This window comes from Cloeon dipterum, chromosome X, assembly GCF_949628265.1.
Source record: "Cloeon dipterum chromosome X, ieCloDipt1.1, whole genome shotgun sequence".
NCBI classification, from domain to species: Eukaryota; Metazoa; Arthropoda; class Insecta; order Ephemeroptera; family Baetidae; genus Cloeon; species Cloeon dipterum.
This window is the reverse complement of record NC_088790.1, coordinates 1,260,971-1,268,470: the sequence shown is the minus strand read 5'-3', so window position 1 is coordinate 1,268,470 and position 7,500 is coordinate 1,260,971. Positions and strand designations below refer to the sequence as shown.

The window sequence follows — 7,500 nt, the reverse complement described above, 5'->3', positions numbered from 1 at the left end:
TATAAATTCCGACGTTCGAACGGTCATTGACACCTCTGTAACAATTAACTGTATAAGGTGCAATATGTAATTAGCAAAGACACGTAAATTATGAAAATGATTCGTTTATTCATTATTCTTGTTAACATTGTAAAAAATGATTTCGCCAATGAAAATTGAAGTGCAAACAGAGATTTGTTACACCTCAATGTGTGAATTGTTAAGAATGTTCCGAATGTCTCGGGCCCCCTTACGAGCATTATTTTCCTGTGTTGGCATCCCACCTTTTATCTTTATATGGCATCCGTTACGTAATCTTATCTGTTCGTTTAGATGTGAGTGCGAAAAGATGGAACTCGTGCGCGGATCGTGCTTAGTGTGAGTGGGGCGAGCGATAACGTCTCTCTCGTGACTACCGGAGAGTTGGCACGCTAGATCAACCAAATTTTCATTGTCGGCCGATTCTTTTCATTTCGTTGCCGATCATCGACCTTCCGCTCTCGGCGGCTACACGTCGCCGAAGGAACCGAGATCCTAATTCCAACGAGTCGGAAGCTCGTCCCCATTGTTGCCAATTTTTATTGCTTCGCGGTTCGGTCACCGGCGTCGACCTTTCATTGTTGGCGGAGCCTGTCACCGAAGAAACCGAGATACTAGCTCCAACGAGTCGGGAGATTGATGCCAATTTTCATTGTTGGAGCATCAAGCAAAAGAGGTGCACTGAACATTGTAGCGGGCTCTATTTTTGGTTAACTTGCACATTTCAGGTCGAGTGTTGGTGCCCGATTACCGTCACGTCAATTGACGAATTGCCCGGCGGCCGGGGCACCGCCGGCGCATAGGCGCACTCGCTCGGGAGGCGCGCGACGCCTCCCGCACCTTGTCAGAGGCGTCGCACGGGAGGCGCAAGCCCCAGCGGTGGCGCACCTCCCGGCAGCCGGGGCACCGCCGGCGCATAGGCGCACTCGCTCGGGAGGCGCGCGACGCCTCCCGCACCTTGTCAGAGGCGTCGCACGGGAGGCGCAGGCACGAGCCGTCGGCGCACTTCTCGGCGGCCGCGGCCCCGCCGGCCGGCAGGCGCACTCGCTCGGGAGGCGCGCGACGCCTCCCGCACCTTGTCCGAGGCGTCGCACGACCGGCGCAAGCCCCAGCGGTGGCGCACCTCCCGGCAGCCGGGGCACCGCCGGCGCATAGGCGCACTCGCTCGGGAGGCGCGCGACGCCTCCCGCACCTTGTCAGAGGCGTCGCACGGGAGGCGCAGGCACGAGCCGTCGGCGCACTTCTCGGCGGCCGCGGCCCCGCCGGCCGGCAGGCGCACTCGCTCGGGAGGCGCGCGACGCCTCCCGCACCTTGTCCGAGGCGTCGCACTACCGGCGCAAGCCCCAGCGGTGGCGCACCTCCCGGCAGCCGGGGCACGGCCGGCGCATAGGCGCACTCGCTCGGGAGGCGCGCGACGCCTCCCGCACCTTGTCCGAGGCGTCGCACGGGAGGCGCAAGCCCCAGCGGTGGCGCACCTCCCGGCAGCCGGGGCACCGCCGGCGCATAGGCGCACTCGCTCGGGAGGCGCGCGACGCCTCCCGCACCTTGTCCGAGGCGTCGCACGGGAGGCGCAAGCCCCAGCGGTGGCGCACCTCCCGGCAGCCGGGGCACCGCCGGCGCATAGGCGCACTCGCTCGGGAGGCGCGCGACGCCTCCCGCACCTTGTCAGAGGCGTCGCACGGGAGGCGCAGGCCCCAGCGGTGGCGCACCTCCCGGCAGCCGGGGCACCGCCGGCGCATAGGCGCACTCGCTCGGGAGGCGCGCGACGCCTCCCGCACCTTGTCCGAGGCGTCGCACGGGAGGCGCAAGCCCCAGCGGTGGCGCATCTCCCGGCAGCCGGGGCACCGCCGGCGCATAGGCGCACTCGCTCGGGAGGCGCGCGACGCCTCCCGCACCTTGTCCGAGGCGTCGCACGGGAGGCGCAAGCACGAGCCGTCGGCGCACTTCTCGGCGGCCGCGGCCCCGCCGGCCGGCAGGCGCACTCAGCACGGGGTGCATCGCCTAGCGACGCCTCCGGCACCATGACAGAGGCGTCGCGCGTAGGCGCGAGAAATTTTCTAAGTACCCCCCTTTTTGCGACGCCTCCGGCACCATGCCAGAGGCGTCGCACGTTGTCCGCTCAGAATTATTCTAAGTCCCGCGTTTTTCGCGACGCCTCCGGCATTTTTGCGACGCCTCCGGCACTCTTTTTGCGACGCCTCCGGCACTTTTGCGACGCCTCCGGCACTTTGCGGCCTTTTTCTGCGCCAACCGGCTGTTGCGCCACCGATCAGCGGTTACGGGGGGTTGGCCATACCACTTCGTCGTGCGGTGCAACCCCCAAAGTACTGTATAGACCATGCGCCACGGTGCCATGGTGGTCTGCACCCCTGCTTGCGGAGGTTTCCTGAGAGCGGGGCCGATTGGTGGGATAGCTTGACGGTGCGGGGGATCGTTCCGGTGCGCCGGCTCGATCCTTGCGACTTTTGCGCGCGGCGCATGTGCGAGTGCGACGAACGACCGCACGCCGCGCGCGCCAGTGACTCGCGACCCGGTTCGACACGCGGCGGACGCGTGCGCCAGAGAGGTTCGGTAAATGGCGGAATTTAAACGTCGACGTAGACCGTTCCTGAGCGCGCGCGTGCCTCCTCGTGACTCCGGTTGACGCTTGTAGTCACACACACAGCGACGGGCTGCGCCTCGCTTCCCTTGCCTCTCACGGCTTACAATGCTTGCCACGCCTTGCGAGTGCGGCCACGGAATTGGTATCCTTGTGTGGCTGGGGCCTGGCTCGGTCGTTTGACCGGCGCTTCGGTTCCGCGGTCTCGAGCGCTAGCGATTCTCCTCACGATCATCCAACTCGGCCAGGGAGTAACATCCTGAAACCGGGGATCGGTGCGGTGCGTGAACGCGCGGCTGGGTGGATGCGGTGGACTGCCGGCTCGTCGGCCTCCCCCTTACCGGGGGGGCGCGGCGGGAATGAAGGAAGCCCTCCACCCGGTTCCGTCTAGGCTGGCGGTCGTCGGCGCCTCGTGCGCTTAGGCTTCTGCTGCCGAAACGGCTTTCGAACGTAGTCTCGGGTTGCGGTGCGGCTGCGAGGCCGTCGTCGCGGCCCGGGCCCGGGCGAGTCTCTCGGTCGGTGCCCGCCGTGCGGTGCGCGCGCGCGCTCTCCCTCTCCCCGAGGGGGCGCGCGCCGCGCCGCGCCGGCGACGCTCCGCTGTCAGCTCCCTGGTTGATCCTGCCAGTAGTCATATGCTTGTCTCAAAGATTAAGCCATGCATGTCTCAGTGCAAGCTAAATTAAAGTGAAACCGCGAATGGCTCATTAAATCAGTTATGGTTCCTTGGATCCTACCAATCCTACTTGGACAACTGTGGTAATTCTAGAGCTAATACATGCACCCAGAGCCCCGTCCAGAAATGGTCGGGGCGCAGTTATTAGATCAAAACCAATCGGTCGGGCTCGCCCGTCCGTAGTTTTGGTGACTCGGAATAACCACGGCTGATCGCACGGCCTCGCGCCGGCGACGTATCCTTCGAATGTCTGCCTTATCAACTGTCGATGGTAGGTTCTGCGCCTACCATGGTTGTAACGGGTAACGGGGAATCAGGGTTCGATTCCGGAGAGGGAGCCTGAGAAACGGCTACCACATCCAAGGAAGGCAGCAGGCGCGCAAATTACCCACTCCCGGCACGGGGAGGTAGTGACGAAAAATAACGATACGGGACTCATCCGAGGCCCCGTAATCGGAATGAGAACACTTTAAATCTTTTAACGAGTACCTAATGGAGGGCAAGTCTGGTGCCAGCAGCCGCGGTAATTCCAGCTCCATTGGCGTATATTAAAGTTGTTGCGGTTAAAAAGCTCGTAGTTGGATCTGTGTATCGGACGGCCGGTTCGCCGCTCGCGGCGTTCAACTGGTCGGTCCGGACGTCCTGCCGGTGGGCGTCCCGCGCGAGCGGGGCGCCCGTAGTTCCCTCCGGGCTGCTCTTAACCGGGTGGCCCGGTGGGCCGGCACGTTTACTTTGAACAAATTTGAGTGCTCAAAGCAGGCCATCGGTCGCCTGAAAACTGTGTGCATGGAATAATGGAATAGGGCCTCGGTTCTATTTTGTTGGCTTTTCTGAACTTGAGGTAATGATTAATAGGGACAGACGGGGGCATTCGTATTGCGACGTTAGAGGTGAAATTCTTGGATCGTCGCAAGACGAACGGATGCGAAAGCGTTTGCCAAGAATGTTTTCGCTAATCAAGAACGAAAGTTAGAGGTTCGAAGGCGATCAGATACCGCCCTAGTTCTAACCATAAACGGTGCCAGCCAGCGATGCGCCGAAGTTCCTCCGATGACTCGGCGCGCAGCTTCCGGGAAACCAAAGCTTTTGGGTTCCGGGGGAAGTATGGTTGCAAAGCTGAAACTTAAAGGAATTGACGGAAGGGCACCACCAGGAGTGGAGCCTGCGGCTTAATTTGACTCAACACGGGAAACCTCACCAGGCCCGGACATCGGGAGGATTGACAGATTGAGAGCTCTTTCTTGATTCGATGGGTGGTGGTGCATGGCCGTTCTTAGTTGGTGGAGCGATTTGTCTGGTTAATTCCGATAACGAACGAGACTCTAACCTGCTAAATAGGCGCGGGGATCTTTACGCTCCCCGCGTAGCAATCTTCTTAGAGGGACAGGCGGCTTCTAGCCGCACGAGATTGAGCAATAACAGGTCTGTGATGCCCTTAGATGTTCTGGGCCGCACGCGCGCTACACTGAAGGAATCAGCGTGTGCTCCCTGCCCGAGAGGGCCGGGTAACCCGCTGAACCTCCTTCGTGCTTGGGATTGGGGCTTGCAATTGTTCCCCATGAACGAGGAATTCCCAGTAAGCGCGAGTCATAAGCTCGCGTTGATTACGTCCCTGCCCTTTGTACACACCGCCCGTCGCTACTACCGATTGAATGATTTAGTGAGGTCTTCGGACTGGTCCTCGGAGCTCCGCTCGCGGGGCTCCGCTGGGCCGGAAAGATGACCAAACTTGATCATTTAGAGGAAGTAAAAGTCGTAACAAGGTTTCCGTAGGTGAACCTGCGGAAGGATCATTACCGTGTAGGCCCCTTCACTGGGTGTCGAAAGGTGAACCCGCGTGCGCCGATTCTCTCTCGCGACGATCCGATCCGATCTCTGATCCGATCGCGGTCGTCCAGGGGAGGGGTCGGAAGAGCCGCTCCGTTTAAAGTCGCGGTACCTGTCAACGGGTCGTCTCGGCCGCCTCGCGGCGGCCGGCGGCCCCAGGTTTTAAAAGAATCCGCCGCGCAACCTGTGCCGAAGTCGGACGCGCCAGCTGCGCGCGTCGTCCTCTCACCCGGCGGGCGACCGTCGGGCGACGGCGGCGCGTTCGGCGCGCGCGCGAACGCAATTTTGAACGAACGGCTCACGCCGTGCCGCACCCGATTTTCAAACAGTACGACCGCCGAACGAGCCGACACGGGGACGGAGCGCGAGTAGGGAGGCCGGCGCCAGCCGGTAACCGAGAAGCGCCGAGACCCCGCGCGCGAGCGAGTGACGCGATCATGTGGAATACAACCCCGAACGGTGGATCACTTGGCACGTGGGTCGATGAAGGACGCCGCAAAATGCGCGTCGACGTGTGAACTGCAGGACACATGAACATCGACATTTCGAACGCACATTGCGGGTTTCGGATCATGTCCGTAACCCACGCCTGTCCGAGGGTCGTGCGAACTGTCAAACCTTGCCGGACGTCGGGTCCCCCCCTCACCGGGGTGGTTCGGCGTCTCGGTGTGCCTGGGCGCTTCGCGACAGGGGAGCCGTGAGGCTCGCCCGGTGGCGGCGCCTTAAGTCGGTAATCGAAGTCGAGCGCTCGCCGCCGTCGGCGACGGGCGCCGCGGCCTGCCGGCCGGGTTCTCTCGTGACCGCGCGACCGCCGAGTCTGCCCTCGAAGGCGCGGACTGTCTTAATTCGCGTGTCGGCGCCCCCTCGCGGGGCGTCGTCGCGCTGACAGCCCCGCGCTCTCCCGCGGCTCTCTCGGCGCTATCGAACGATGTCGCCGGTGTGTCGAACGGATCCCGGTTTCACGGTGCGGTCCCGCGGCGTCGTCAGCCGCCGTCGTGCGCGCGAGCGCGTCCGCGCCGCCGCGGCCCGTCCGAGGACGCGGCCCGGCGGTCGGGCGGACGAACGCAATCTCGAACGCGACCTCGGATCAGGCGGGACTACCCGCCGAATTTAAGCATATTAGTAAGCGGAGGAAAAGAAACTAACAAGGATTCCCCGAGTAACGGCGAGCGAAAGGGGAAGAGCCCAGCGCGCAGTCCCCGGGTCCCTGCGGCCCGCGGGAGATTCCGCGTTTGGGAGGGTCGCTCCTCCCGGGGTGCGGCGGCCGGTCCAAGTCCCTCTTGAATGGGGCCACGGTCCTTAGAAGGTGCCAGGCCTGTGGGATGGTTGCCGCTCCCGGGAAGACCTCTCCCTAGAGTCGGGTTGCTTGAGAGTGCAGCCCTAAGCTGGTGGTAAACTCCATCAAAGGCTAAATACAACCACGTGACCGATAGCAAACAAGTACCGTTAGGGAAAGTTGAAAAGAACTTTGAAGAGAGAGTTCAAGAGTACGTGAAACCGTTCGGGGGTAAACGGGTGGAGCCCTAAGTGCCGAGCGGGGGGACTCAGTTCGGCCGCCGCGGCCGGCGCGGTGCGTTCGTCGCGCGTTCAGCCGTCCTCGTGGCGGAGGGCGCGTGGCGGGCGTCGCCGCGTCCGCGTCGCGGTCCGAGCGCATTTCCCCCCTAGTAGGGCGTCGCGACCCGCTGGGTGTCGGCCGACGGCCCGGGTGCGCGTCCGGTGCGAGCCGCTTGCGGCGCGCGCCGGCGCCCCGGTGTCCCGGTCGACCGCCCGGCGGTGGTGCACGATCGAGCTGGCCCGTGGGACGCTACGCGTCGCACGCCAACGCCCTGGGCGAGCGTCTCGCCGGTGTGTGCGCTCGGGCTTGCCCGACGCCGCCCGGCGCGCGCTGTCGGCCCGGGATGCGCTCTGGCGGGGTCACCGTCTCTCGTCTGCGACGTTAGCTAGCGGGCGGCCCACCCGGCCCGTCTTGAAACACGGACCAAGGAGTCCAGCATGCGCGCGAGTCGTCGGGACGCACTAGACCCGAAGGCGTATTGAACGAGAAGGCCCACCTCGCGCGGGCCGAGGGGTGATGGCGGCCCCACGCGGGCCGCCCGCAACCCCGGGGCGTCTCGATCTACCGCGGCTCGTCCGCGGAAGGCGAGGCGCACCAAGAGCGCGCACGCTGGGACCCGAAAGATGGTGAACTATGCCTGGTCAGGACGAAGTCAGGGGAAACCCTGATGGAGGTCCGTAGCGATTCTGACGTGCAAATCGATCGTCAGAGCTGGGTATAGGGGCGAAAGACTAATCGAACCATCTAGTAGCTGGTTCCCTCCGAAGTTTCCCTCAGGATAGCTGGCGCCCGCGGGACCGAGTCCCATCCGGTAAAGCGAATGATTAG

At 63.1% G+C, this 7,500-nt stretch overlaps 3 non-coding genes across 3 annotated transcripts in view; all 3 read left to right on the top strand.

The window, feature by feature from the left end:
• The first annotated feature begins 3,222 nt into the window (after positions 1–3,222).
• LOC135947547 (small subunit ribosomal RNA) lies at positions 3,223–5,086 on the top strand. Its single transcript, XR_010575644.1, has one exon. It is a non-coding gene; the product is annotated as a small subunit ribosomal RNA (ribosomal RNA).
• A 479-nt stretch (positions 5,087–5,565) lies between these two features.
• On the top strand, positions 5,566–5,720 carry LOC135947565 (5.8S ribosomal RNA). The gene has a single exon (XR_010575653.1). It is a non-coding gene; the product is annotated as a 5.8S ribosomal RNA (ribosomal RNA).
• A 474-nt stretch (positions 5,721–6,194) lies between these two features.
• Positions 6,195–7,500, top strand: part of LOC135947552 (large subunit ribosomal RNA) — a 3,952-nt gene continuing 2,646 nt past the window's right edge. Inside the window, exon 1 of the ribosomal RNA XR_010575649.1 lies at positions 6,195–7,500. This exon is cut by the window's right edge and continues 2,646 nt beyond it. This is a non-coding gene — a ribosomal RNA (large subunit ribosomal RNA).